The sequence below is a fragment of the Lissotriton vulgaris genome, chromosome 6 (genome assembly GCF_964263255.1).
Source record: "Lissotriton vulgaris chromosome 6, aLisVul1.2, whole genome shotgun sequence".
Lineage (NCBI taxonomy): Eukaryota > Metazoa > Chordata > Amphibia > Caudata > Salamandridae > Lissotriton > Lissotriton vulgaris.
In genome coordinates, this window is record NC_141694.1 from 339,626,926 (window position 1) to 339,649,105 (window position 22,180).

The window sequence follows — 22,180 nt, forward strand, 5'->3', positions numbered from 1 at the left end:
TTTAAAGGGCTACAAAACGGGAGATGGGCAGACGTTTTTGGGCCCCTGTTACGAAGTGGAGGGATGACAGAATCGGAACCTGATCTGCATTGTTTGACATATTTATTTGCAGACAAAATGTATTTTATCCCCACATCATGAATTGTGCTTTTACGTATTTACATCTGAGTGCTATTTCTATGTAACCGTATTCCTGTGTCAATTGTTTTATTGCTGTGTTTATGCTAAATTAATTCCTATGTTCTTTTACTGCACCGCATCCTTCAATAATGATTAAAAAAAAAGGATTTTATAATTTTTGAAATTGGTCAATCTTCCAAAAATATCTGACATTTCTTCAATGTATGGTTCTTTGAAATAGATGATACTGACATATTAATGTAAAAAAAAAGGCTTCTCGACCAACTGAGATACTGATAGGTTTCATGAGCATTTCATGGAAAACTTGTATGCCTTGTCTGGAGTCTTGTTTGCATATTCAACAGGCGTAGACCAGGGACTAGCCACCCTTTTCTGTAGTGAGATCTACTTATGGTCAGTGGCATTATTACCAGGCAACCCCTTCCCCCCACACGTCTAATCTCATTGTCCTTAAGTTTAAAGTCCTTAGAGAATTATGCTATGGTTTGAACACAATATTGTGCTAAAATCTGTGTCAGGTCGAGTGTGGTCTTTGGGGATGTATAAACATGTGTTAGTATGAATGGGATATATGTCTATGGGTGACTGTGAGCCTTTGTTGTACATATTGTGGCACAGGATATAACTGTCATGATATATGCAACTACTAAATGTATTTTTGGCACACTACGGAGTGAGGTCCTGGGACGTGGAAGCAGATGGACCAAATAATTATCAACAATAAACAAAAATTGCTGGCTCCACACTTAACTCTTATCTCCAATACTAAGAGTACCAAACACATCCTTATGTTTGTTGGGTATATTTATTTTTACCCTTTTGAATTCATACTTTCATTTTAAGTTTTTTCAATTTTCATGAATGAGAAAGGACACTATACATTTAGTACACATATACACATATATACAAAACGATTGCACAAATTACACATATACACATTATATACAATCCTCATCTATATTTCACTACTTTTTAACCACAAATAATCACTCTTTTTACTGTATTTATCAAGTAGAAATGACTAAACATAAACAACAATAATGGACAAAGTCATGCTAAAAGAAAGGTCAAATAAGACTTAAAGCGATATTTTTAGTCAAATTCACAATCAATGTGATTATTTTATCCTTCCTTTATGCCGACGCGTTTCGAATCCGGAATAAGTAATTGCCGGATTCTCATCAGGGCTCTGTTGTTTTTGGTTGTCTAAAAGATATAGAAGAAGGGGATTTATTTTATTTAACTATTTTTAAGTGTGCCCCTAATGATACATGTCAGCCATTTATTCAAATGTACCTGTTATCCAGATTGGCAGTTCCCACAGATCCACTTCTTTTTATGTTAACGCAAAGTATTCCAATTTGCTTTTTTATGCAAAAAGAGAGAAGAATCCCCTAGCGTGCAAATGAGAAAATACATTTGTCACTCTAAATCATAAGCCAGTTACAGCGTGCCTAGAAACTAAAGCTCCCACTGAACCTACCTCTTTATTCAATAAGCGTGTATGACGACTCCTAGTAATGTAATCCTTAACTCGGCACGATCTGAAAAACTGATCAAAAATCGGCCCTTAGTTTTCTGCTTGAAGCATGAAATGCCTCTGTCTCAACTCTTGAAGTGAAACGTACCTTCATTAAATCGCTTTTCCCAAAGTGCCAGGCGTTTCCCTTCCCCTCCTGCTCACTGTCTCCTTTTGAATCAACACGCTCTTTTTACCGGCATGTCATTTTGCCTCAAGTCTCCTGTATAAAGTTACAGCCTCGTTAGTTACGATCATAAAACTGATCGCACCTAACACTTTCTCTCTAGAAGCGCTATCGTACCTGTTTAGCACTTCCACTCGGTAAGTTTGCAGACAAACTGTGGACGCAGTGGCCATATTGGGTCCCTCCCATATATCAGCAATCTTTGTGGTGCATTCTGGTCTATGGAGTTCTGTTTCTTTTGGTTGCACTATAAATTAGAGACAGGGACCTGGCTTAGAGTCTTGATATCTCAGACAGTGTATTAAGGCCGGTTTGAGTACTGTTGAATTTTAGAATTAAATACGCTTCCTTTTTCAACAAAACTTTATCTATGTCTGCCGAACATTTTGTTTGATTCAAACTGAATAGTACAGACCATTTAAAGTCATTCTCCCCATGGTTCTTTTCAATGAAAAATTGCTCCAAAGGTGCAGTCATAACCTTATTTTTAAGGCATGATCTGTGTTGGGTCATTCGTACATTGACTTGTTGGTTCGTTTTTCCAACATAGATTTTAGGACAGGGGCACACAATTGCGTAAACTACATTTCAAGTCTTACAATTAGAGAAACCTTCATGTTTCCACTTGACGTTCGCATGTTGGAAAACGTTTCCCTCAATCGTGGTTTCACAAGACACAAAATTGCCGCACCGATGGTGTCCTTCTATAGGTTTCATGCCCCATTGAGATAGAAGATCATTTTTGGGTTTTGGCAAAGTAATGTCGGCTCGGACAATTTGTTGACCGATAGTTTTGTTCTTCCTATATGCAAATATAGGACGAGGAAAAGGGCACTCCAGTTCTTCTAGAAGATGCCAGTTCTTAAGAACCATTTGTCTTATCTTATGGGTGTCTGGACCGTATGTAGTAACGCACACCATTCTTTCAAGTTCGCGTTTTTTCTTTACTTCAAGCAAACATTCTCGTGGAGTGTAGCGTGCCCTCTTGTAGGAATGTTTTAATAACTTTCTCGGATATCCTCTTTGGGTCATTTCATCACAGAAACGCTGTGCATGTTGGTCATACTCCACTACTTCTGAACAATTTCTTCTTATACGAAGTAGTTGCCCATAGGGTAAATTAGCCCTTAAATTCCTGGGATGTGCACTTTTGTAGTGGAGAATGGTGTTTTTATCAGTTTTTTTCTTGTAAAGGGAAGACTTCAAATGACCTTCTGCACTTGTGATTTCAACATCTAGAAATGTCATCTTCTTACAGCTGGAGTCTATGGAGAATTTTATATCCTGATGTTTCAAGTTCAGCCACTCATGGAATTCAAACAATTCGTTGTGGCTCCCCTGCCACAGGAGCCACACTTTGTCAATATATCTTAGCCACTGTATAATGTGCTGTTTACACGGGTTATTCTCTTCCACAAATTTCTTTTCATATTCAGCCATATACAGCACAGCCATTTCTGGAGCATAAGGACACCCCATCGTGGTGCCCTTAATTTGCATAAAGAATTCGTCATTGAAGCGGAAGTAGTTCTTTTTCAGAGCTACCTCTGCCAGTTTTAGAATGAATAATGTAGGTACTCTATGCGGTCTCTCTCTCGAGTCCAGATATAGCTCCATCACCTCTAACGCTTCGTCTTGAGGGATCTGTGTATAGAGGGATGTCACATCCATAGTTACCATAAGCTGTGTTGCTGGATCACATGGCGTACCTTCGACTTTCACCAAAAAGTTGGTAGTGTCTCTCAGATATGCTTTGACTTTACTAACAAATGGCTTCAAAAAGAAGTCAATGTATTTGGAAAGAGGCTCAAGGCATGAATCACACCCTTGAATGATAGGTCGTCCCGGGGGATTGTTCAAATTTTTATGGATCTTTGGCAGAAGGTATGCCACAGGGGTTCTTGGGAACTTTTTCAACAGGAACTCACTTTCTTTTGGACCCAAAAATCCACTGTCCCTTCCTATTTGGACAATTTCTGCTATCAATGCTTGTATCTGCTTGACAGGATCTTCCTGTAGTTTCCTGTACCAAATCTGGTTATACACCTGGGACAAACCTTCCGCTATATATTTATCCAGCATTATCTGTTCGAACGCATAAACCTGTTTAGGGATATTTTGACTTGGTACAAAAGTGGGTCTATTTCTTAGGCCTGTGGTCTCGTTATCTACATTTGGTGGTTGGTTCGCAAAAAAAGCTTTGAGTCTATCTAGCGGCAGAACCTCATTTGATTTTTGTAAAGTCCGTTAGTCTGCAAGGGACAAATTTGAGTCCTAGATTTAAAACCGACTCTTCATCTCTTGTTAGTTCTTTGGTTGACAGGTTGACTATAGTGGAGGGACCCCCTATGACTTGTAGAAATTTCTCCTTGTTTGCATCTCCCATGGTGTTTTGAATCTTTCTTTTGGCTGCTGAACTTTCTCTAAAAAAGAAGCTTGCTTTTTATTACTATTGCCTCTCGTTTCTGATCAGGAAGAATCTGAAGAAGAGGTTTCAGAGAAGGTTTTGAACCTGCTACGTGACCTCCCTTGATAGTTATATAGTGCTCCACGTGAATCTGCTTGTGAGTAATAGTCGTCTTTAAGAAAAGGATATGCCTTCTCTAGTGTGAAAGATTTTGAATCCCTCTCATATTGTGCAGTCTTACCATTAATGGTGTTATCTTTAAAGGACTGTATCTCCTTCTCTATTTTTTCCAAAAGAGCTTTGGCATCAGGAACCAACTGGCTGTTTTTGATAGTTTGAGTCAACTCTTCTATTTCTTGTAACTCTTTTGCATCGCTTTAAGTCTTATTTGACCTTTCTTTTAGCATGACTTTGTCCATTATTGTTGTTTATGTTTAGTCATTACTACTTGATAAATACCGTACAAAGAGTGATTATTTGGAGTTAAAAAGTAGTGAAATATAGATGAGGCTTGTATGAAATGTGTATATATGTAATTTGTTAAATCGTTTTGTATATATGTGTAAATGTGTACTAAATGTATAGTGTCCTTTCTCATTCATGAAAATTGAAAAAACTAAAAATTAAAGTACGAATTCAAAAGGGTAAAAATAAATATACACAACAAACATAAGAGTAGGATGTGTTTGGTACTCTTAGTATTGGAGATAAGAGTTAAGTGTGGAGCCAGCAATTTTTGTTTACTACTAAATGTATAGCATAAACATAGACTTATCTATTTTTAAATGGGAGAAGTTTAAAAGTGCAGAAAAATGTTCAGCAAAGATTTTCATAATATGGAACATTTTCCTGCACTTTAAATAATGACTTCATTTTTCAGTTATATATATGACACTGTGTCTTCCAACCATTGGGAGCAAGATGCCTGCAGTTTGTAATGGTGACACTCTGAATTGAGAGAACATTAAAAGAGTTAACTTTATGTGTGTATGGATTCCATAAAAGTCATCAGTTAAATGTTCTCCCATTTCCAAGTGACACATTTATAAATAGAAGGCATCTTGCTTTCAGTGCAAAGTAGATACAGTGCCAAATTTATAACAGAAAGCTACAGCCATTAGTTTAAATGGGGGGAATTTAAAATGAAGGCACTTGCTTCATAAAACATTAGGACATAATTGACCTAATTGAAAGTAGAAAAAAACATTAGGGCCTGATTTAGATTTCGGCGGATGGTTTACTTTGTCACAACGATGATGGACATCCTGTGTGCGGTAATATAAATCCCATCACCATGTGATGGAGTAACCCATCTATTTAAATCTAAATAAGGCCCTGGTACTTAATGTTTCATAGAAGTATTTTTCTTCACATTAAATGTGTCCCATCCTAAAAATTTACTGTATTTTTCAGTTATAAATATGACACACTGGCTACTGGGAGCAAGAGGCCTAATGTTTGTAAATGCGACACTTTGAAATGGGAGAAAATTACAATGAAGACTTAACTTACTGATTAATGTAACTTTTAATTTCAATGTTACTCCTTTTAAAAGCATTTAAAAACATAATTTTCTTCTCACTCTCTGATACTGAGTTGACAGGGACTTTTGTTTAAGAAGTATGTTATGTTATGTTATTAAAATTATATAGCGCACTAATACCCTTGGGTGTCTTTGCGCTTTCATGTTCAGCATACGATGCCAAGAAATCTAGTTTCTAAAAGGCCACGTCTTAAGTTTTTTTTTTATCAATGAGGGTGGGTATCGTCCTGAGGTATAATGGGAGGGAGTTCCACTGCTTGATGGTATTGTAGCTGAAACTCCTACTACCCCAATTCGTCTTTTTGATTCTAGCAGTGGTCTTCAAACTGGCGTTAGCAGATTGCAGAGGTCTATTGGGAGAATATGAAGATATTCCAGAGAAATTTCAAACCTTCTCTATGAAGTGCCTTGTGGGCAATGCAGTGTGCCTTAAATTTAACACAATGGCAGACAGGAAGACAATGCAGGTCCTTGATACCTGTCCTAATAGACTGATATTTAGGAATGTCCTGGACTAATCTAGTGTCGGCATCTTGTGCCGCCTGCAGCCTCCTAAGTAATCTGGCTTGGAGGTTCCTATATAGATCATTGCAATAGTCTAATTTGGACAAAACTAGTAAGGTCACAACTGTCTTTCTGGTGTTTTTTGGAATGAAGAGAGGGATTTTTCTTAAGGTTAACCTCCTCAGTGTGGCATCTTCACCACAGTGCCCCAGCCATGGTCATAAATCTGACTGAGCACTGCTCATTATCAGGCCCTGCTGTTTGCAGCATGATGATACTATTCTAAAATAAACCCAGCCTTTTTCTAACTTTAAAAGGAAAATGTGACCCTCTACTTGGTGAGCAGTCAAAATATCGAAATTTATTATCGACCTACACTAACATTGAGTTTATAATAAAGTAGGGACTGAATATTGAAGTCAAGAATATCGTTGACCAGAATATCGACTGCAAGGTAAGTAATATTGATTTTTTTGATTATCGAAGTAAGTAATATTGAAGTAAATAATATTGTTAATAAAAATATTGTGTAAATATTATCGATTTTTTTACTGTTATGTATTTTAGTATGTATTTTATATGTATGTTTAATTTTTTTTAAATGTTTTTTCCTTCATTTTAAATATTTGTATCAAATGTTTAGAAAATAGTAATTCTTTTTAAAATAAATGTTGCATTTTAGAATCAGAAGGGGTTGTGTGTTTATAGGTGAATAGGGTGGGAAGTATTTTAATTATAATTAATTAATTAATATATTTTATTTATGGTTATTGATTGTTAATTTATTGTTAATTATTAATAATTGATCATTGTTTTTATTAATTTGTTAATGTATAATTATATTAATTATAATTAATTTATATTGATTTTTATTTATTGTTATTAGTAATTAATTTATTGTAAGTTAATGATTAATTGGTAATTAGTTGGTATTAATTGATAATTAAATTAATTATGTTATTTTTAATGTGTAGTGCATTGTGGGTTTATAGGGGAATAGGGTGGAAGTAATTTAAATATACTAAATTAATTATTGTTTTTATTTATTGTTATTGATTATTCATTTATTGATAATTAATGATTAATTGGTAATTACATAGTTAATGTTAAATTATATTAATTATAGTTAAGTTATAATTAATTTTTATTTTTTGTTAATGTTAAATAAATTAGTGTTAATTATTAATTGATAATTAATTTGTATTAATTGGTTAATTGAGTTTTTCAATTAAATTTTTTATGTGTAGTGTGTTGTGTGTTTATAGGGGAATATGGTGTGAACAAATGTAATGTTATTTAAGTAAATATTATTTAAATTTAATAAGCATTTATTAATATTTTTTGTTAAATATTAATGTTATTTATGTTATAAAAAATATTTAATTGATAAGTATGTTATTTAACCTCAACGCTATTCTACATTTTCCCTACTGTTGCACTCACTGGAGTGGGAATAGTAATTGTTACCCTTACACTATCCAATACTTTCGCTACTGTTGCACTCACTGGAGTGGGAAGAGTAATTTTAACCCCTATGCAATCCAACACTTTCCCTACTGTTGCCCTCACTGGAGTGGGAATAGTATTTTTTACCTCTACGCTATCCAACACTTTCCCTACTGTTGCAGTCACTGGAGTTGGAATAGTAATTTTATTTCCTCCGCTATCTAATATTTTTTTAATTATTTTAGGTAATGTAGTGTATAACTAATTTTAAAAAGATTAAAAATATATATTTTTTTAATTTGTTACATTTATTCAATAAATTTTTATTTATATTATTATTTTATATTTATAGATGTATTTATAATTTATAAAAAAATAACAATTTATAAGTTAATAAAATAAATATTAAAACATGTTAATAAGTAAGTATATATATTACAACAACCAAAAAACTCTTCTATGTCTGTCGTTGTGCACACCATCAGACCTAGGGCAACTAAGGTAACGACAAACCAATCACAGTGATGTAACTGTGTATGTGCTGAAATGTATATAATTTGCAATGTCACTCATGCAGATGAAGTGAGCAAGGCAGAGGCTTCTGTCGAAACGCGTCTTAAGCAGCTTGATGGAATAAACTTAACTTGAGTAGAATTCACGGTGTCAGTGCCATCCTTGATGGTGAGGAAATGCCGCTTGGTAACAAATATTGTATAGTATACGTATATTTTTATGTATTTTTCAATTATATATTACTTATATTTCTTAAGTATTGTAAAATATTTGTAACTATGTTTATGTTAATTATATGTATTACTTACTTTATTTTACAATTTTTTTTAACTTAAATAAAAACAATATTTTTAACAAAGATATTTTTTACATTGATATTTTTTGGGGGATATTTTTTTACTTACCATAATGTTGATAAGATGTCGATATTCTTGACTTCAATGTTTTTGCTGCGATATTTTTGTAGGTTGATATTGTGACCGATTTTTTGTCGGTGATTCCCTCTGCTTATTTAAAAATGAACTCAAGGCTGTGAGTTACACTGAAAGTGCCTGAGAGCTACTAGTAGCTTATTGATCGACTAGTTGCAGACACTTGACCTAGACAAATTGCCTTTATCTCTGTATGAATCCAACAGTCTTTATTTGCCAGAGGGGAAAGTATACATGTAGGTCTTACAGATTCATAAACCCGAACAATGCCAAAAAAACTGTTCCTAAAATGATTAGCACTTCGTTTAGACTTCATTTGACCCAAACAGGTACCAAGAAATGAGTCAAGATGTATCCAAGATCAATTTTTCTTGAAAATATGATTACATTACATAATATAATTGCATTTTGACTGAGGACAGTTCACACTACCTTTGCACATAGAAAGGATCATAATCATAAAAATATGACTGCATACAGATGATATGTTGCTGTGTATCTCTGAAATGGAAATATGATATGCAAGAGATATCTGAACTCCTGTAAAAGTGTGAACATACATCTAGGTACAACATATATGCAACTAAACAACAATTTTTACCTTTTCAAACATAGGGACATCATCTGTAAAGTGAATGCAATGAGGCTGTGTCAGTTTATGGGAGAGAGCAGTCATAGTCTTGATTTGCACTGTGACTCAGCTGCATAAGGGTCAAGCAATCTGACTCATAAGACAAGAGCAGTTTGTGATTGGTTCCTGGAATATGCAGCATGGCTTTGCTCAGAGAACATCCGCATGGTATGCGTTTAATAACTAATCAAACTATAATACAGTTAAGAAATAAAGCAATTAATTTGTCCAGGTTATGTACAGAGACACAAATAAAATGAGCAAATGTTGCAGAAATTAAGAACATTAAGGGGTCGATTCCGAATCGGGAAAGAAAACCGTCTGACGATTCGCATTCGTAGCCATTTCCGTACGAATAGTACAAATCCATCTGAACCGCGTAGTACGATCCATTTCCCCAAAATACGTCTGAATCCTTGTGAACTGTATGAAAATCATGCGATAATTCATACGACTCGGACTCAGGAAATAAACCGTCCAATTTGAACACATGCCGTATGACCCGACAAGGACGATCCAGACCGGGGACCGAGAATGAAATTCGTACTGGAAAACGTCATCGCGTATGAACTGCGATTTGTACAGAAAGCATCGCGTATGAGCGAGCCGCACAATCAAATACAATTCAAACCCCCCTGAAAGAAGCGCGCGCGAACCCCAGAAGAAACGTCGCGCATGAGCGAGCCACACAAACTAAATACGATTCGAACCCCCCTTAACAAAGCGCACGGGAACCCATTAAAACAGCACAAGGAGGGTGCAAACGACTCGCACAACACCAAAAAACATATCTCCTGTGTACAAACCATTGGAAATGAATGTCCTGGCCAGATCTAAACAGGCAAACAGAGGGTCTAATTCAGATCCACCCCTTATAACACACCCACCAAAATTTCAAACTAAGGGGTCGATTAGGATCGCGGACGGAAACGTGTTCCGTCCGCCGAGGAAGGTGGCAAGATACTCCGGACCTGTCCGCGGAGAAACCGCAATAGCGATTAGGATCAAATCTGATAGAAACGCCGATCGCGGCGGACGGAGCACAACAATCTCCGTCCGCGGCAGTCGAAGTACACCTGAGGCCGCGGCAGGCGGACGGAACCAAAATAACATCGACCGCCGCGTACGCACATGACCAGGAGAACAACAACCTCCCCCGCGATACCTGCGTAGTGTCCGTGTCCGCAATTAGGATAACTCCGCAAGTACCCCGGTAGCCACTGCGATCCACGTCCGCGGCGGTACCAATGCTACGAGAAACCGTGCACCACAGCGGAAGTCCAACATCCCTACAGTCAAACCAATGCCATACATTGCGACAGAATTCATCACCAAACACAGGAAAATGAACGAACACCCACCTGACACATCTAAACCAAACACAAGACACAATGACCCACCCCCAAGAACCGCATAAACCACACCTGCCAACACACCCACCTATCACCTGACTGCCAATCAACATTCACACAGGGCCAACACACAGACTACAAATTAACTCCCACCCACTCCAGAAATCCTCTGCATCACAGCATAGCTGCTAGCAGGAGACACCACTTAGCCAACAGCATAAAACAGACATCATACACATAACCCACACCCAAACACACCCTGTACACAAAGACCCACCACACCATCCCCAAACACCACACACCAGCACCTCCTACTTCACACAAACACACACCCCGAGCACCATGGCACCCAAGAAAAACCCGAAATTCACCGACACCGAGCTAAGGGTCATGGTCGATGAGATCATTCGTGTCGAACCCCACATATTTGGAGGCCTAGTGCAGCAGACCAGCATAGCTAGGAAGAACAGCCTGTGGGACCGGATCGTAACCAGGGTCAATGCCTCCGGGACCGTCCCGAGGACGAAGCATGAAATTCAGAGGCGGTGGCACGACCTCAAGACCCGGGTGAAATCCATCAGAGCCAAGAACTTTCTCCGGGCCAACCACACAGGCGGTGGAACCCCCCCGGAGCCCCTACCATACACCGAGTGGGAGGAGAAGGTGCTGACCATCCTGCACCCTGACACCCTTGATGGACTTGATGATGGAGAAGAGGCTGGTAAGTACCAACCAAGCACCACAAACACAACAACACGGTGTGCCTCACACAACTCTGAAGACACATCTCCCAGACCCCAAGCCATGCATGCAGTCCACATACTCAGCAAGGTCTAAACCACTCCTATAGGCCCCCATGTCCATAGAGAGGGTGGTGGTGGTGGGTGGTGGTGGGTGGGGTGTGTGAGGGGACGGAACTACAACTCCCAACAGGCCCCCATGTCCATAGAGAGGGTGGTGGGGTGGGGTGGGGTGTGTGAGGGGACGGAAGTACAACTCCCAACAGGCCCCCATGTCCATAGAGAGGGTGGTGGTGGGGGGTGGGGTGGGTGGGGTGTGTGAGGGGACGGAACTACAACTCCCAACAGGCCCCCATGTCCATAGAGAGGGTGGTGGTGGTGGGTGGGGTGTGTGAGGGGACGGAACTACAACTCCCAACAGGCCCCCATGTCCATAGAGAGGGTGGTGGGGTGGGGTGGGGTGTGTGAGGGGACGGAACTACAACTCCCAACAGGCCCCCATGTCCATAGAGAGGGTGGTGGGGTGGGGTGGGGTGTGTGAGGGGACGGAACTACAACTCCGAACAGGCCCCCATGTCCATCGAGAGGGTGGTGGTGGGGGGTGGGGTGGGGTGGGGTGTGTGAGGGGACAGAAGTACAACTCCCAACAGGCCCCCATGTCCAAAGAGAGGGTGGTGGTGGGGGGTAGGGTGGGGTGGGGTGTGTGAGGGGACGGAAGTACAACTCCCAACAGGCCCCCATGTCCATAGAGAGGGTGGTGGTGGGGGGTGGGGTGTGTGGGGTGTGTGAGGGGACAGAACTACAACTCCCAACAGGCCCCCATGTCCATAGAGAGGGTGGTGGGGTGGGGTGGGGTGTGTGAGGGGACAGAAGTACAACTCCCAACAGGCCCCCATGTCCATAGAGAGGGTGGTGGTGGGGGGTGGGGTGGGTGGGGTGTGTGAGGGGATGGAACTACAACTCCCAACAGGCCCCCATGTCCATAGAGAGGGTGGTGGTGGGGGGTGGGGTGTGTGGGGTGTGTGAGGGGACGGAACTACAACTCCCAACAGGCCCCCATGTCCATAGAGAGGGTGGTGGTGGTGGGTGGGGTGTGTGAGGGGACGGAAGTACAACTCCCAACAGGCCCCCATGTCCATAGAGAGGGTGGTGGTGGGGGGTGGGGTGTGTGGGGTGTGTGAGGGGACGGAACTACAACTCCCAACAGGCCCCCATGTCCATAGAGAGGGTGGTAGTGGTGGGTGGGGTGTGTGAGGGGACGGAACTACAACTCCCAGCAGGCCCCCATGTCCATAGAGAGGGTGGTGGGGTGGGGTGGGGTGTGTGAGGGGATGGAACTACAACTCCCAACAGGCCCCCATGTCCATAGAGAAGGTGGTGGGGTGGGGTGGGGTGGGCTGTGTGAGGGGACGGAACTACAACTCCCAACAGGCCCCCATGTTCATAGGGAGGGTGGTGGTGGGGGGTGGGGTGGGGTGGGGTGTGTGAGGGGACGGAAGTACAACTCCCAACAGGCCCCCATGTCCATAGAGAGGGTGGGGGGTGGGGTGTGTGGGGTGTGTGAGGGGACGGAACTACAACTCCCAACAGGCCCCCATGTCCATAGAGAGGGTGGTGGTGGTGGGTGGGGTGTGTGAGGGGACGGAACTACAACTCCCAACAGGCCCCCATGTCCATAGAGAGGGTGGTGGGGTGGGGTGGGGTGTGTGAGGGGATGGAACTACAACTCCCAACAGGCCCCCATGTCCATAGAGAGGGTGGTGGGGTGGGGTGGGGTGTGTGAGGGGACGGAACTACAACTCCCAACAGGCCCCCATGTTCATAGAGAGGGTGGTGGTGGGGGGTGGGGTGGGGTGGGGTGTGTGAGGGGACGGAAGTACAACTCCCAACAGGCCCCCATGTCCATAGAGAGGGTAGTGGTGGGGGGTGGGGTGGGTGGCATGTGTGAGGGGACGGAACTACAACTCCCAACAGGCCCCCATGTCCATAGAGAGGGTGGTGGGGTGGGGTGTGTGAGGGGACGGAAGTACAACTCCCAACAGGCCCCCGTGTCCATAGAGAGGGTGGTGGTGGTGGGTGGGGTGTGTGAGGGGACGGAACTACAACTCCCAACAGGCACCCATGTCCATAGAGAGGGTGGCGGGGTGGGGTGGGGTGTGTGAGGGGACGGAAGTACAACTCCCAACAGGCCCCCATGTCCATAGAGAGGGTGGTGGTGGGGGGTGGGGTGGATGGGGTGTGTGAGGGGATGGAACTACAACTCCCAACAGGCCCCCATGTCCATAGAGAGGGTGGTGGTGGGGGGTGGGGTGGGGTGGGGTGTGTGAGGGGACAGAAGTACAACTCCCAACAGGCCCCCATGTCCATAGAGAGGGTGGTGGTGGGGGGTGGGGTGGGGTGGGGTATGTGAGGGGACGGAAGTACAACTCCCAACAGGCCCCCATGTCCATAGAGAGGGTGGTGGTGGGGGGTGGGGTGGGTGGGGTGTGTGAGGGGACAGAACTACAACTCCCAACAGGCCCCCATGTCCATAGAGAGGGTGGTGGGGTGGGGTGGGGTGTGTGAGGGGACGGAAGTACAACTCCCAACAGGCCCCCATGTCCATAGAGAGGGTGGTGGTGGGGTGTGGGGTGGGTGGGGTGTGTGAGGGGATGGAACTACAACTCCCAACAGGCCCCCATGTCCATAGAGAGGGTGGTGGTGGGGGGTGGGGTGGGTGGGGTGTGTGAGGAGACGGAACTACAACTCCCAACAGGCCCCCATGTCCATAGAGAGGGTGGTGGTGGTGGGTGGGGTGTGTGAGGGGACGGAAGTACAACTCCCAACAGGCCCCGATGTCCATAGAGAGGGTGGTGGTGGGGGGTGGGGTGTGTGGGGTGTGTGAGGGGACGGAACTACAACTCCCAACAGGCCCCCATGTCCATAGAGAGGGTGGTGGTGGTGGGTGGGGTGAGTGAGGGGACGGAACTACAACTCCCAGCAGGCCCCCATGTCCATAGAGAGGGTGGTGGGGTGGGGTGGGGTGTGTGAGGGGATGGAACTACAACTCCCAACAGGCCCCCATGTCCATAGAGAGGGTGGTGGGGTGGGGTGGGGTGTGTGAGGGGACGGAACTACAACTCCCAACAGGCCCCCATGTTCATAGAGAGGGTGGTGGTGGGGGGTGGGGTGGGGTGGGGTGTGTGAGGGGACGGAAGTACAACTCCCAACAGGCCCCCATGTCCATAGAGAGGGTGGGGGGTGGGGTGTATGGGGTGTGTGAGGGGACGGAACTACAACTCCCAACAGGCCCCCATGTCCATAGAGAGGGTGGTGGTGGTGGGTGGGGTGTGTGAGGGGACGGAACTACAACTCCCAACAGGCCCCCATGTCCATAGAGAGGGTGGTGGGGTGGGGTGGGGTGTGTGAGGGGATGGAACTACAACTCCCAACAGGCCCCCATGTCCATAGAGAGGGTGGTGGGGTGGGGTGGGGTGTGTGAGGGGACGGAACTACAACTCCCAACAGGCCCCCATGTTCATAGAGAGGGTGGTGGTGGGGGGTGGGGTGGGGTGGGGTGTGTGAGGGGACGGAAGTACAACTCCCAACAGGCCCCCATGTCCATAGAGAGGGTAGTGGTGGGGGGTGGGGTGGGTGGGGTGTGTGAGGGGACGGAACTACAACTCCCAACAGGCCCCCATGTCCATAGAGAGGGTGGTGGGGTGGGGTGGGGTGTGTGAGGGGACGGAAGTACAACTCCCAACAGGCCCCCATGTCCATAGAGAGGGTGGTGGTGGTGGGTGGGGTGTGTGAGGGGACGGAACTACAACTCCCAACAGGCCCCCATGTCCATAGAGAGGGTGGTGGGGTGGGGTGGGCTGTGTGAGGGGACGGAAGTACAACTCCCAACAGGCCCCCATGTCCATAGAGAGGGTGGTGGGGTGGGGTGGGGTGTGTGAGGGGACGGAACTACAACTCCCAACAGGCCCCCATGTTCATAGAGAGGGTGGTGGTGGGGGGTGGGGTGGGGTGGGGTGGGGTGGGGTGTGTGAGGGGACGGAAGTACAACTCCCAACAGGCCCCCATGTCCATAGAGAGGGTAGTGGTGGGGGGTGGGGTGGGTGGGGTGTGTGAGGGGACGGAACTACAACTCCCAACAGGCCCCCATGTCCATAGAGAGGGTGGTGGGGTGGGGTGGGGTGTGTGAGGGGACGGAAGTACAACTCCCAACAGGCCCCCATGTCCATAGAGAGGGTGGTGGTGGTGGGTGGGGTGTGTGAGGGGACAGAACTACAACTCCCAACAGGCCCCCATGTCCATAGAGAGGGTGGTGGGGTGGGGTGGGGTGTGTGAGGGGACGGAAGTACAACTCCCAACAGGCCCCCATGTCCATAGAGAGGGTGGTGGTGGGGGGTGGGGTGGGTGGGGTGTGTGAGGGGATGGAACTACAACTCCCAACAGGCCCCCATGTCCATAGAGAGGGTGGTGGTGGGGGGTGGGGTGGGTGGGGTGTGTGAGGGGACGAAACTACAACTCCCAACAGGCCCCCATGTCCATAGAGAGGGTGGTGGTGGTGGGTGGGATGTGTGAGGGGACGGAAGTACAACTCCCAACAGGCCCCCATGTCCATAGAGAGGGTGGTGGTGGGGGGTGGGGTGTGTGGGGTTTGTGAGGGGACGGAACTACAACTCCCAACAGGCCCCCATGTCCATAGAGAGGGTGGTGGTGGTGGGTGGGGTGTGTGAGGGGACGGAACTACAACTCCCAGCAGGCCCCCATGTCCATAGAGAGGGTGGTGGGGTGGGGTGGGGTGTGTGAGGGGATGGAACTACAACTCCCAACAGGCCCCCATGTCCATAGAGAGGGTGGTGGGGTGGGGTTGGGTGTGTGAGGGGACGGAACTACAACTCCCAACAGGCCCCCATGTTCATAGAGAGGGTGGTGGTGGGGGGTGGGGTGGGGTGGGGTGTGTGAGGGGACGGAAGTACAACTCCCAACAGGCCCCCATGTCCATAGAGAGGGTGGGGGGTGGGGTGTGTGGGGTGTGTGAGGGGACGGAACTACAACTCCCAACAGGCCCCCATGTCCATAGAGAGGGTGGTGGTGGTGGGTGGGGTGTGTGAGGGGACGGAACTACAACTCCCAACAGGCCCCCATGTCCATAGAGAGGGTGGTGGGGTGGGGTGGGGTGTTGGAGGGGATGGAACTACAACTCCCAACAGGCCCCCATGTCCATAGAGAGGGTGGTGGGGTGGGGTGGGGTGTGTGAGGGGACGGAACTACAACTCCCAACAGGCCCCCATGTTCATAGAGAGGGTGGTGGTGGGGGGTGGGGTAGGGTGGGGTGTGTGAGGGGACGGAAGTACAACTCCCAACAGGCCCCCATGTCCATAGAGAGGGTATTGGTGGGGGGTGGGGTGGGTGGGGTGTGTGAGGGGACGGAAGTACAACTCCCAACAGGCCCCCATGTCCATAGAGAGGGTAGTGGTGGGGGGTGGGGTGGGTGGGGTGTGTGAGGGGACGGAACTACAACTCCCAATAGGCCCCCATGTCCATAGAGAGGGTGGTGGGGTGGGGTGGAGTGTGTGAGGGGACGGAAGTACAACTCCCAACAGGCCCCCATGTCCATAGAGAGGGTGGTGGTGGTGGGTGGGGTGTGTGAGGGGACGGAACTACAACTCCCAACAGGCCCCCATGTCCATAGAGAGGGTGGTGGGGTGGGGTGGGGTGTGTGAGGGGATGGAACTACAACTCCCAACAGGCCCCCATGTCCATAGAGAGGGTGGTGGTGGTGGGTGGGTTGGGTGTGTGCCAGTGCCGACTGAATGTCAAAATAAAATAAATCTACACGTAGTGGCCACATGATTCATCCTCACATTTTTGTTTTGTAGGGGATCCTAATCTGACAGCTGCAATAAACACCAGGCCTCCAGCCTCACCACAGTCAGAAGTGTCAGGGGACGATTGGCAAGCCACCTCCGGGGCTGAGGATGGTGCTGGAACAAGCACCCAGCCAGGGACATCTGGCTCCCAGGTCACACCTGCACCACCAACAACTACTATGGCCTCTGGCATAACCACAACACCGGCTACTGTGACCTGCACAGTTACCTCCAGTACAACCTCCACCACCACAACTACCACCACTTCAGCCCCTGCCACCCTGCCCAACCCACCGCCCAACGCTGGGCCAGCGCCATCCCAGCCATGCAGGCAGAGTGTGAGGCAAACCACAAATGCAAGGCCAGAACCTGCAGGCAGGAGCACTGCACAAAGAAGGCATGAGGAAACAACTACTCCCGATGCCGTGCAACAGTGTCTAGAAGCACTAGCCAGGGTTGAGGCAAACTATCTACGTGGCCAGGCACAGACAGAGCAAGCCCACCAGGACTTTGTCGACAACACAGCGATGTTGGGGGCCATCGAGAGGCGGCTTGGCCAACTCGTGGACATTTTTAGCATGAGGATATCCGCCAACACCACCCTCCCCACAACCCCTCAAACAACGCCACCGCCACCAACAACGCCACCGCCACCGCCACCTGCGCCCCTGGCGGCGGATGTGGTACCTGATCAGCCAGCGCCCCCAGCTGACTCCGTCCCGACTCAAAGGCGGAGGGACCGTCCGAGGCTGGAAGTGGGCGAGAGCAGTGTCGGAGCTCCTGCCACACGCCCCAAGAGGAGCCGAAAATGACTCTTTTGGGTACCTGAGCAAAAGAGTCAAAAGGGTACCTGCCATTCACCCTGCCAACTATCCGGTCCCACCTGGCACAGGCCTGCTGCACTAGGCAGACACCACCCTATGTGGGGTCTGCACGGACATCTCATCTGCCATAACCCTTGACTCTCACTCCCCCACCCCTTCACTCATTTGTAAATATGCACCTACACCTATGCACAATCTGTAAATAAATAACACTTACTCACTCAATGATGTGTTGCCTCCATGTTTATTCACATGATTGCATCAGAAACAGGCGTAACCAGGTTCAGGGATCCAACTGGTACAGAATCATGCCGCAAGGGAGTTACCTAGGGAAACATAGAAAACGCAAACACACATTAGGAAACACCATCACACTCATCCCAACGCACTGCAGTGCAACTTTCAACAAACCACACACATCACTACAGGAATGGATGAGACTACACACATCATGGAGAAGTGCATGTCCTCATAAATGAAGAGCGCTGATAGGGGGGTGCAGGTGCACACCTATATGTAGACTTTTAATGGGTTTCTAGTTTCTTATGAGATATTTGGTGGGTTTGTAAAGAATGTGCGTGCAATTCCCGGTGGGGAAATGACCCTAATTCCCCATGTTAGAACAGCAAGGCAGGCTGTGGGAGAACCCACAGTTGGGGGAATGCACAGCTCAAAGACAATAATGTCTAAATCAAATTTATCAATGGCAGTTTAGAATTCTTATGAAAAGCTCTGAAGCCAACAATTATATGTTTCATCACATATGTTTTACTGTTATCGCATTTTACAAATCACAACACAAAAACATTATTAGCATGTATATGTATACAAACTGTTCGTATCACTTGTCAAAATAATATCAAGTCAACAATGCGTTTGAGCACTTAAGAGATACATAACATTCTTATTTCATCCATCCCAATGCATTTCGGGTTACGTGGAACCCTTCGTCAGGGGAAAGCGTTAGAGGGTGAAGTTTTCTCATTCAATGTCGCCACTGGAAATTAAAAACACAACAACATGCAGTAAAAATACTGCTCGGCTATTAGGATTTGCACCCCAAGTTGTGCATTGAAATAAAGAGTGTTGGAGATAGGCCAGTATAGTAGTTAAATGAAATGAATCCTCCAAGCAAGGAGAGTGAGAAGGGTCCAATCACCATAATATGGAAAAAATAATAATAAGGAGATAACGTCTAGGTGATACCTTGCAGAAAGTGTTGATCCGAAAAAGAGATCAGGTGCTGAGGGTTTCAGTGCGGAGCACTGCTGTCTGTAATTACAATGATACAATAGTGTATTATAATGGAGACTGTCCTGTGACAGTGGAGAGACCGTAAATGAAACGAGACGTTATTGTGCTCGCTTACCGGAAATGTAGTTATGTAAGCACTAGCGAGAGTGCTGGTAATCCGGAGTAATAGGAAGAAGGAAAACCCTCGGTATAGCTCGGCTGCAGGTCACCGTACTATAAAGATAAATATTGGAAGTAAAGTTAAACTCCTCCAATTATCGAAGTTTTCACTATAGACATAGCGTCTACTAAAGAATACGGAGCGGGATCTACATACCGGAGGCTTGCCATGTTCTCAGACCGTCAGTTGCTTCAAACGCGATGAATGGGAGATAATCCAGGGTGCAATGCGCGACCGGGGAGGTTCTATACACAAGGCAGTGGGAGGTCTACAGTGCGTAAAAATAGACCCAAGGGTGAACAACGATGTGGAAAACGGAATGGAGCAGTGTCCCCAGGGATCAGGAAATGAAACGAAGGAACAAGTGTATAAAAGATCGAGATAATTATGAAAATGAAATAAAAGGAGTGAAAAGAACAAAATATGTGATGTGTGGTATTGAAAAAAATAAATAAAAACAGAATCTAAAACGAGAGTAATTTTAGGGAAAGACATGTTTTAGAAAAAAGAAAAAGAGGAATGAGACATATGTGAACAAGCAGTCAAAGTGGAAAACAAGATAAGAAGTGGGTGCAGATCCTGTACAATATTGAGCTGAAAGGATTAACTTATAAAAAGCACAGCATCTCATAATGGTCATTGAGCCCATTTGGGGCTATCGTTCTCAGTGTTTTTATCCAATGTGTTTCCCTACGAGCTAATGATGTCAGTGCCTGACACCTTTTTGACTCTTTCTAGTATTGTAAATCGTAATTGGGGTATGGTGTGACCCGATGTCTCCCAGTGTGTTGCCAGTGGGGATGTGGTGTTCTTGTTCCGAATCCGGCTTTTATGCTCTATAATGCGAGTTTTTATCTTTCTGCTTGTTCTGCCTACGTACACTAGGCCACATGGGCATTTAATTGCGTATATCACTTCTTCAGTGTTGCAATTTGACGTGTGATGAAGTTTTAGTTTGGTGCCCGTTTGTGGATGCATGAAAGTGTCACCTGTGATTACATTGCTACACTGTCCACAGTTGTAACATTTAGTCATTCCCTTGTAACCTCCTATGGGTTTGTCTTCTTGTGGTTTCAAAAGTTCACGAAGATTCTTCGCTCTTTGGTGTGCAAATAAAGGAGAATCTAAGAAGATACCTTGAAAGTCTGGTTCATTTTCAATGATTTCCCATCTTTTCTTGATGATGTTTTTTATGCGAGGAGCTTGTGTGGAGTGTTTCAGTACAAATACCTCTCTGCGGGATGGCGTTCTTACTGTGGTTTGTAACAAATCCTTCCTTGGTTTCTTTTCCACCTGTTCTGCAGCTTGATCAAGTATTTCTACTGGATATCCTCTTGTTTGATATCTGCATTTTTGTTCTTCGATTTTGTGGGTACATTCTTGGTTGTCCGAGGTGATTCTCTTTATGCGCATGAACTGGGAGATGGGAAGATGTTTCTTAAGAGAAATAGGGTGTGCACTGGTAAAGTGTAATGCACTGTTCACGTCTGTGGGTTTAGTGTAGACTGATGTACTCAAGCCTGTGGTTGTTTTTTGAATTTCTATATCCAGGAAATGTATCTTATTTTCTTGAATGTCATAGGTGAATTGGATTCTCGGGTTGTGCAGGTTTAAGGTCTTGATGGAATCCTCCAATGTACTCTTTTGACCATTTCATATGACCAGAATGTCATCAATGTAGCGAAAGATGGCTATTGCATTATTAATCCAGATGGGGTTGGTGAGCATATGCTGGTTTTCGAAATGAGCCATATAGGTGTTTGCATACGAAGGGGCTCCGGGAAAGCCCATGGATGTTCCCGTCTTCTGTAAGTAGAATTGATTTTGCCAAATAAAATAGCTGTGATATAATGAGAAATGGAGTAGTTCAAGAAGGAAAATTGATCATTCAGGTGGTTTGGATGAGGTCAGCAACCTCCATTCCACTGCTTCTAGGCCTTGGTCATGCGCTATGGATGTGTACAGAGCCACGACGTCTATCGTGCATAGTAAAGTGTCTTGGTTCACTTTGTGTTCAATGGCTTGTAGTTTCGTGAGGCAGTCTGTGGTGTCACGTATGTACGTGCCCCAAGTTTGAACTAATGGCTGGAGGTGATAGTCCACAAAGTACCCAATGGCTTCATGTATCGAGTTGCACCCTGCTACTATGGGCCTGAAGGGTGGTCTCAAAGAATCCTTATGCATTTTCGGAAGCATGTATATATGTGGGACTTTTGGTGTTAAATTTACAAGAAATTTGCCAGTAGGTGTATCTATGGTACCTGCCTCTACAGCTTTTGTGACTATAGTAGTCAATACAGTCAATAGATCATCCGTGGGATCTTTATCCAATGTCAAGTAAGTATCAGTGTCAGCCAAGTGAGCGTCCACGCTATGGTTGTAAAATGTGGTATCTAGTACTACAAGGGCGCCGCCCTTGTCAGCTGGTTGAAAAGTAATGGACTTGTCTCTTCTGAGAGATCCTAAAGTTTTTTGTTCCTTTGCAGTCAAGTTGGAATGAGAGGGTTTAGTGTATTGGATTTTTGCAAAGTCCTTCTTGACCAGATGTTCGAAGGTGTCAAGTGATTTATGGGTGATAGGAGCCATGAATTTACTCTTAGGACGGAATTTCCTGGATTCTGGGCTTTGATCTTCAACATTGGACAAGGTTGAAAAAAACCACCTCAA